General features: G+C 32.3%; 1 long non-coding RNA gene across 2 annotated transcripts; it reads right to left on the reverse strand.

The window, feature by feature from the left end:
• Window positions 1-1,590: 1,590 nt before the first annotated feature.
• On the reverse strand, window positions 1,591-4,652 carry LOC145051378 (uncharacterized). 2 transcript variants are annotated; one of them, XR_013683579.1, is made up of 4 exons: window positions 4,517-4,652; window positions 2,972-3,017; window positions 2,757-2,833; window positions 1,591-1,868 (listed from the first exon to the last, which is right to left on the reverse strand). It is a non-coding gene; the product is annotated as an uncharacterized LOC145051378 (long non-coding RNA). The 2 variants fall into 2 exon arrangements; XR_013683580.1 differs by lacking the exon at window positions 1,591-1,868 and adding an exon at window positions 1,916-2,683.
• Between the last annotated feature and the right edge of the window lie 2,869 nt (window positions 4,653-7,521).

Consider the following 7,521-nt stretch of genomic DNA (forward strand, 5'->3'; position numbering starts at 1 on the left):
TTGGGATTTAAACTGCCCTTAAGAATCCTCAATCTATTTTTCCCAATCATTTTTTCAATGTCAATTACCTAAACTGCCCTTATGAATCTTATAACCTGCACTGTTCCTTGCGCGTGGCTATGTTTAAATCCCCTATATACGCCTCATCTTCTAACATAAATAAATCCCTTTAATACGTAATCTTGTCCAAATTTGAAATCTATTCCCTTTAGTTCGATTTATATGCCTGGTTATTTGGTCCCATGAAATTAATAAAGAAAAACGGGTTCTTGAAGGTATGACTGTAAAAGTCGGAAAGTCATGTTCAAAAAACTATGAAATTGCATGTATTTATCAAGATTTTTAATGGTTTTATTGCGAATGTTTGTTAATAGATTTATCGCAAGTCTATGGATGTTTGAATTTTTTGTTTTTTGCTATATGAACTTCTAAAGTTAGAATTAATGGAAATCAAGAAGAGTCTTTAGAGATGCTCATCATCTTGATCTGATAAAAATGACCAAGAAAGCAATAAGAATGAATCGTTATGAAGAGGTAAGTAATGAAAATACTTTCCTTATACAATATTTTCTTTTGTTTCTTCCTTTTGAGCTTGAAACTAAGAATGTTAGTCATCTTACTTCCTAATGTATAATGTTAATTAATCTGGCAGCAAATATTGCTCGAGAGCTCATAATATAATAACTATTTTAATTTTTTGTGTTTTTGAATGTGTTGGTTATGTTTTGCTCCAAAAGAACTTGATACCATTTTCTAAGTCTTAAATGAGTAGGCTTAATTGATTATTCCTTGCTGCCAATTGTTTATTATTATGCCTTCTTTTGTTTTGCCTGTGATTCTAGAATTGTTGGATTTTGTTGGAAGTTAATGGTCTTTATTGTAAAGATCTCAAACACACCATAGTTTTGTTGTGGGCATATAATTCGCACTTTTTAATTTTTATACCAATTATAAAAATTGTTATATACATTGACTATGGTGATGCTTGTTTTCTGCCAATAGATCTTTTTGGCCTCTTCTGCCTACGCCAACGCTACGCAAACATTATCCTTCGCAGATTGTTTGTTTCTTGAAGACTATAGACTTAAAAAGGTCTGCACGTCCCGGACGTCCTCTTCCTAGCACAGATGTGGACCTCTTCCTGGCGCAGATGTGGACCAAAGTCTTCTAACATCTTCAAACATCTTTTAGCCTTAAAAAAAACACTACAAAAAAAATGTCAATTAGTGACGAAAGCGAAATCGTCACTAATAATAGAAGAAATCGTCAATAAATTATTTAGTGACCAAATATCTAGTCGTCAGGTTTCACCACTATAGGTCCGTCAGTAAACTGATTTAGTGACCAAATATATAAATGGTCACTAAATTATGACAAAAATATATTGGTCACTAAATTTGTCACGACCCATTTCGTCACTAAATGTTGTCACTAATTAATGATAGTCGTCACTATTTTATGCAATTAGTGACCATAAAAGGTCGTCGCTATTTTACAAATCTAGTGACCGTAAAAAGTCGTCACTATTTATTCATTTAATGGCCATAAATAGTCGTCACTGGGTGCAACTGTAATCATGGAGTAAACAAATCATTAGAAGTATGTTCCTATTTTTTGCATCCTCAAACCTAAAGCTATCTACAATGGGGTATGTTTACATTTTTCGCTCTTGAAAGTGAAAAAAAAAAAACATAATTCGTAAGTGAAATGATGAGTCCCTTGATTTAGCTATTAATTAATTATAAAGAATAGTAAAAATAAAAACAACAATGAAAAGTAAGAGCAAAATTCTGCTATTGTTGTTCCTCTGTATGGGCTTGAGTTTGTTCCTTATTACCCATCTCAACATTCTTTGTTGCTTCAACCACCTATAATAATCAATAAACAAGCAAACAAATTAATAAAACCACTCAATCAAATACTACCAGATATAGCATTCTACTTTATTCATCACATAATGCTATTAGTTATAGGTAAATAAATGTAAGTAAGTTGTTATTACGATAAATAAGTGAAATAAAACAGAGTATATTTCCTATATTGGTACAAAGAGTAAAGTATGTTGCTATTTCTGACCCGATCATACAAACCCTCAATTTGTTGAGCATGTTGCAACACATGTGTTGACATTAAATGATTCAATGTTGACATCTCTACCATCTTTGTTTCAGTGTCACGTGTAGCATCAAGAAGACTCGATAACTCCACTTATAAGGGTAGTATGGTTATTTTGCATAGTTTAACGGCATACACATATACGGTGACAAAAAAATGATTAAAAAGTTCTCTAGTTAGGGACCAAATCCGTAATTTTGATAAGAATAAGGACTAAATATGTATTTTGCAAATACCTTAAGAGCGTGAGTTACATCATCTAAAACTTGTTGGTTTAGTTTTTTCAAGTAGGGCCTATTTTGGTTTTGGCTTTTTTTTTTTTTCTAGGCATAGCGCTATTAATAACGTGATGGAACTAAATGGAAAATTTCACCTAAAATTAAAACATGAAATTCAAAAAAGTAAATAAAATAAAAATAAATATAAAACAAAATCATTATAATCAATAGAAATTATGCACTCCACTCCGTGTTTGTGGTTGATGGTATCATCATTAGCATTGTCACCCACCTCTAATTCCAAACCATCTTTTTTCATTTGCTTCTTCATCAGTTATGTTGGTTTTTATCTAAAAAATATGGGACTCCATTACATATTTCATTTTCTTTATAAATAAATCAAAGAAAAAAATATACTAAAACCTTGCATCTTGGGAGACATCTTGTGCAACAAACATGGTTGTATAAGGATGAGATTCATCCCTTCCCCTTCATACCACCTGGAATGCAAAAAAAGAAAAATAAATCATTACGAAGAAAGTATTTGGCTTAATGGAGAGCCTAAAAGGCAACCGAATTCCTCAATTTATTAATGAATATCAAAAATTTGAAATTTTTAGTGTTTTTGATGATGATACCTGCAATGCGAACAATGGTTTCTCTTCCAAAGATATCAGTCACATGCTGTAGATACACATTAATGAATGACTTAATGAATTAGTTTCATGAACAAAAAAAAGCATACAGGACTTCAGATTATTTGCATGCAAGTTTATTTGAGATAGTAGATAAGACTTTACAGGGAACTTAAGATCAAGAGAGTATGATAAAAACAGCTACAATCGCTTCCACGTGTATTGATAGTCATAGAGATGCATCACAAAAACCAAATATTTTTGAAGTACTTGTTGAACTTAAAGAAAACTACAACATCCTATTGTCTTATCTTGCAACTGTTAGACTTCCTTGCGAGACGTAATAATTATTACATTAGATATTTATTATTTATAGGAAATATTTAAACTGTTAAAGCATATTATAGAAGAAAAATATAGTATAAGTAGTTAAACTGCAATAGTGCCGAAAATTAAATGGTTTTTTCAGTAAATTTCCTGAAAAAAAAAAGACATGATGATTTGAGCAAGGGGTAGGTGATAGGTTCTTACAGTAAATGTACCAACAGTGGCAATGGCAAATACAGGGCCTTCTCTCAGTCAGAAGCTAATTGCAAGATGAGATTCATAATAGAAATGGAGGCATCGGATAACCAAAATTAAATAGATTATAATGCCTTTATTTGAATCAAATAACAGATAATCCATAGGTGTTTGATAAAGGGTAGAGATTAAGGTCTGAAAAGGGCATTTGGTAACGATAACGTGGCGAGGGCAGACTGTTGTGCGCCCCAGGTGATAATGAAGTTACAGATGAGGTTGGTGCGAGTATTGTGAAGAATTGGTGTTGTTTGTAGGGTATGATGAAGCTTTGTATAAGGGTTTAGGGTGTGGAGGGAGGTGAGATTGTCAAGACCATCTTCTGCTTCCATGGTTGTTTTTTGTGTCTAAGATGTATTGGTCTAGCCCCTCGGGTAGCTCTACTGATCCAAATGAACCAATAAATAGTTTTATAGAAAAATATGAACAGAACAATGAGGATAACAGAAATCACAAAAATGTCTTGCATTCCTCAGAGACAAACTTAAATTGATCATAAAACATTAAAACTAATCGGTGGGGAACAAACACCACCACCATAGCCCTCAATCGGAAACGTACAATAAAATTAAGCTAAAAATGAAGGAAAATTGACTCCTTTCATAAGTAATTGCGTATTTCTGTGTGTTTTCGACTATGTGTGTTCATACGTGCTTTTGTAAGTGTGTGATTGTGAACAAGCATCAAAATGGAGTCGACAACCAGAAATTTTGGTAGAGGACAATGTCGTCCCAAAGCAATCAACGGCGAAGAAGAGAAGAGAGATTAAGGAAATGATAACATTGCCTTCGACATTTAGTAATGATGAACACGACATCAAATGCAAGGTATTAATTCCAATTGTGTATATAATCACACCTTAATCAATGTTTTTAGGGCATGATGGAGGGCACATTGGTTCTATTCGTTCACTGGAATGGTGTAAACGAGAGGCAATAAGAGGAGGTGAATCGCAACTTTGAAAGTTACCTGCCTGATGCTTCGTTAAGTATCTGCGTTGATTACTAGGGATCCAACGAAATATGAGAACATGACGAGATGAAACCAAAGAGTTTTACGTTGATATTTCCGACGAGAGAAGATAGGAACAAGAGGGTGGGGTTCAGGCTCGATTTCTTGTGTGGCTTCGGATGATTGATTAAATAAACCAACAAAGTAAGCAACTTCGGTTTGGGCGAGATAAGAGATCTCAGTCGTCAGTGATAGTGAGTAAAAAATAGAATAATTAAAAAATAAGGAGAGATTGTTTTCTTCTTCTTTTTGTAAAAAGACTTTTTACAATAGTTGTTTTTTAAAATGTGTTTGAATTAGTTTTTGAAGGGAAAAAGTCAAAAGTTAAAGTGTTTGGGTTAACTTTTAAGAAAGAGTAGGGAATCATATGCTGTGCATGAAGAATTGATTATGACAGATGGGGTTATATTGGTAATTTAATATTTTTACTGTTAAAAAGTTGAAAAGTCACATAATTGTGACTTTTCAAAAAGGCTCAGTTTATTTTATTGGAAAAGTCATTTTCACTTAAACAAACACCTTTTTGACTTTTTCTAAAAGATAAAAGTAAAAGTCATTTTAAAAGTTAAAACAAACACCATCTAGGTAAAAAAATAAATTTGTCCAAACATGAAAGATAGTATGTTAAATATCATGTTGAAAAATCAATAATATGACCACTATTTTCTGGTCATTATTTTTCCATGCAGTCACCGGTATTATGTTATTATGTCATCACTATGTGTGGGTTTGAAAAACAAATATCAATTAGTGACCACTATTTTTGGTCACTAACTTTTCAATGCAGTGACAACTGTTTTTGGTCATTAGACGTCAAATCAGTGACCAATAATTCTAGTCCCTAATACTTGTTATGAAAGAAATTAAATAATAATAATAACTTTTAGTGACCACTTACTGACAACCATCTCCGATTTGGTCACTAAATGTGTACAACTACCAAAATTCGGTGACCAATTAATATATGGTGACTAAATAATGCTCTTAGTGACTAGATTTCCGGTCATCATTAAAAAATTGGTCACTCATTTTTTTTCTTGTAGTGACATATATATCTTTGTTTTTGTTTTTTTAAACTTAGATTTATTTAACCTTTATTTATGATAAACAATTTTGATAAAAAAAAATATACAACATTTTTAAGAAAAAAGGTTTGACGATACAAACATGACATTTGTGACCATTTTATATATAAAAATTTAGTTACAATAATGGTTGTTGAAGCCGTTTATTTAGAAATAAAAAAATCCTAATAATATCCTATATTTTTTGTGCTAAATTTTATAAAACATTATTTAATGCAGGATCATCCATTTTTTGGGAAAAATATTTATAGTAAGTTTTTAATTGATTTAATTGAAAAAGTGAAATGAAAATTTTCATTTTAAAATCGAAGTTTATTTCCATCCATTTTATGTGTCAAATTCTGTGATCGTTAATTACAATGTTTATGTATAACTTTGCAATCAAAACTTGTTAGCTTTTATCAAATATATGAATTAATTCGAAATCGCTCGACGTAGACTAATCGGTGGACTGGGGTCAAGGGATTAATCGGCTAGCCGGGGATTAATCGGGAGATTAATCGGGGACCATTAATTATTAAAAAAAGTATTAAAAATTTAATAAATATAACATAAATCATAAGAATATAAGTAAATAAGAACAATACAAATACATGGTGTCACTCTTTTTCTAGTATTCTTGTGAAACAAAGCCAATTCAAATACATGTTACATCTATATCACTATCTTATGTTAGAAGACCATATGTCTACCTATCAAGCGTGTTGATGCAGGATGATCTTCAATGATTGGAGCACCATTTGGGTATTTAACCTTTAAGGTTCCATCTCTAACCTGGAATAAAGAACAACATTTTAACCACATTAGGCATTTCATTGAGCACATTGTATTCATTTTGATAAACACAAAATATATGTCACAACCAGGAATTCTGATACCTTATAAAACCCTTAACAAAGAATGGCATTATAGCTAAAACTAGAAAACATGTATGGTGTTTATTCAATGACAACAAAATTCCATCAAATTCCCTACACAAACTTTCAAGGAGTCAACAAAAGGTTGGAAACCCGAAAAATCCCGGTTTAAGTCCATTTTGGACTAGGATTTTCTTATTGGGCCTAATGGACCAATAAATTTCCAATTTGATTATTTGGGCTTAGAACTCTTAAATGGACCCTAATTGGACCCATATGCATGAAACATAATATTTTGGGACTTATAAGCCTAAAATGAACTAGGTTATATTCAATGGGCCTTATTGGGCCATAACAAATCTAAATAGCCCTAATGGACCATAAAACTCATTCCTTGATTATTTTGGGCCGTGAGCCATCTTCAAAGACCAAGTGGGCAGAAAATCATTTAAATGGGCCATATTTTGGACTTAATCATTCAAGGCCCAAACCCTCTTTTCCCTTCTCCCCTTTCTCGGCCAACAAGTATAAAACAAAAAAAGGGAAATGAATGAAATAATGGCTCCATGACACCTCATTATTGTTTAGAGGTTAAGTAATGGATTATCCAACAAACAACCACGCAAGTCTAACATACCCATGCAATTCTCTCTCTCTCTCTCCTCCTTTTTTCTTCTTAATCCTCGGCCAAAGGAAAAACACATACATATTTCACCAACTTCTTTCAACCTCACTCTCTCAAGAAAGTCTTCACTTTTCCTTCTCAAAATTTCGAAAATCTAAGGTGAATCAAGAAGGTTTCCACCAAAAACTCATCTTCTCTTGGTAAGTCCTTACTCATCTAAGTTGTATAACTTCATCCTTGTGCTAAGATCATTCATTCTAAGCATTTTGTGATCATACTCTTAGAAAACCTCCATAAGTTCGAGATCTACCCAAAGAGGGCTTGCTAAAGCCGAAAACCACCTCATTTTCTTCCATTTCTTCTTCAAATCAAAAACAACAAACAAAGGTGAGTTCA

The sequence above is a fragment of the Lactuca serriola genome, chromosome 5, assembly GCF_051521515.1.
Source record: "Lactuca serriola cultivar US96UC23 chromosome 5, Lser_US96UC23_V15, whole genome shotgun sequence".
Classification (NCBI taxonomy): domain Eukaryota; kingdom Viridiplantae; phylum Streptophyta; class Magnoliopsida; order Asterales; family Asteraceae; genus Lactuca; species Lactuca serriola.